Raw genomic sequence first — 3,086 nt, 5'->3', positions numbered from 1 at the left:
CACACAGCCCAGGACACACACACACACACACACTCGTCATATACACACAGCCCAGGACACACACACACACACACACTCGTCATATACACACAGCCCAGGACACACACACACTCACTCACACACACTCGTCATATACACACAGCCCAGGACACACACACACACACACTCGTCATATGCACACAGCCCAGGACACACACACACACACACACACTCGTCATATACACACAGCCCAGGACACACACACACTCACTTACACACACTCGTCATATACACACAGCCCAGGACACACACACACACACTCACACACACTCGTCATATACACACAGCCCAGGACACACACACACACACTCGTCATATACACACAGCCCAGGACACACACACACTCACACACACTCGTCATATACACACAGCCCAGGACACACACACACACACACACTCGTCATATACACACAGCCCAGGACACACACACACACACTCACTCACACACACTCGTCATACACACTCACTCACACACACTCGTCATATACACACAGCCCAGGACACACACACACACTCACTCACACACACTCGACACATACACACTCACTCACACACACTCATCATATACACACAGCCCAGGACACACACATACACACACTCACACACACTCGTCATATACACACAGCCCAGGACACACACACACACAAACTCGTCATATACACACAGCCCAGGACACACACACACACACACACACTCGTCATATACACACAGCCCAGGACACACACACACTCACTCACACACACTCGTCATATACACACAGCCCAGGACACACACACACTCACTTACACACACTCGTCATATACACACAGCCCAGGACACACACACACACACTCACACACACTCGTCATATACACACAGCCCAGGACACACACACACTCGTCATATACACACAGCCCAGGACTCACACACACTCGACACATACACACTCACTCACACACACTCGTCATATACACACAGCCCAGGACACACACACACACTCACTCACACACACTCGACACATACACACTCACTCACACACACTCATCATATACACACAGCCCAGGACACACACATACACACACTCACACACACTCGTCATATACACACAGCCCAGGACACACACACACACACACTCGTCATATACACACAGCCCAGGACACACACACACACACACACACACACTCGTCATATACACACAGCCCAGGACACACACACACTCACTCACACACACTCGTCATATAGACACAGCCCAGGACACACACACACACACACACACTCACACACACTCGTCATATACACACAGCCCAGGACACACACACACACTCACTCACACACACTCGTCATACACACACAGCCCAGGACACACACACACACTCACTCACACACACTCGTCATATACACACAGCCCAGGACACACACACACACACACACTCACACACACTCGTCATATACACACAGCCCAGGACACACACACACACACACACTCGTCATATACACACAGCCCAGGACACACACACACACTCACTCACACACACTCCTCATACACACACAGCCCAGGACACACACACACACTCACTCACACACACTCGTCATACACACACAGCCCAGGACACACACACACACTCACTCACACACACTCATCATATACACACAACCCAGGACACACACACACTCACACACACTCGTCATATACACACAGCCCAGGACACACACACACACACACTCGTCATATACACACAGCCCAGGACACACACACACTCACACACACTCGTCATATACACACAGCCCAGGACACACACACACACACTCACTCACACACACTCGTCATACACACACAGCCCAGGACACACACACACACTCACTCACACACACTCGTCATATACACACAGCCCAGGACACACACACACACTCACTCACACACACTCGTCATACACACACAGCCCAGGACACACACACTCACTCACACACACACACACTCGACATATACACACAGCCCAGGACACACACACACACTCGACATATACACACAGCCCAGGACACACACACACACTCACTTGCACACACACACACTCGATATATATACACACAGCCCAGGACACACCCACACACTCGACATATACACACAGCCCAGGACACACACACACACACTCACTTACACTCACACACACTCGTCATACACACACAGCCCAGGACACACACACACACTCACTCACACACACTCGACATATACACACAGCCCAGGACACACACACACACTCACACACACTCGTCATATACACACAGCCCAGGACACACTCACACACACTCGTCATATACACACAGCCCAGGACACACTCACACACACTCGTCATATACACACAGCCCAGGACACACACACTCACTCACTCACTCACACACACTCTTCATATACACACAGCCCAGGACACACACACACACACACACACTCGTCACATACACACTCACTCACACACACTCGTCACATACACACTCACTCACGCACACTCGTCATATACACACAGCCCAGGACACACACACACACACACTCGTCATATACACACAGCCCAGGACACACACACACACACTCACTCACACACACTCGTCATATACACACAGCCCAGGACACACACGCTCGTCATTTACACACAGCCCAGGACACACACGCTCGTCATATACACACAGCCCAGGACACACACACACACACACTCACTCACTCATCATATACACACAGCCCAGGTCACACACACATTCACACACTCATACTGTGTGTTGATATTCTGCCTGTGAAAAGTTTGAGGACATCGTGCTTTTCAACATGTTTTGAATACAAAAGAGTCCCACCTGTGACGTCCCGTATTGATAAAATTAATGCACTGCCACGATTTAATAAGGCGTAGGAATGAGATAATTAAGTTGTGGTCACAACTTATTATAGCATGGAAAGAAGATAATTAAGTCATGGCCACAACTTACTAAGACTTGGGAACCATATAATTAAGTTGTGGCCATGACTTATTAAGATGTGCGAACAAGGTCCTAATGTGTGTCCATGACTTTGTAAGGCGTGGAAC

This window comes from Pygocentrus nattereri, chromosome 19 (assembly GCF_015220715.1).
Source record: "Pygocentrus nattereri isolate fPygNat1 chromosome 19, fPygNat1.pri, whole genome shotgun sequence".
Taxonomy (NCBI): Eukaryota; Metazoa; Chordata; class Actinopteri; order Characiformes; family Serrasalmidae; genus Pygocentrus; species Pygocentrus nattereri.
This window is presented reverse-complemented; position numbering follows the sequence as displayed.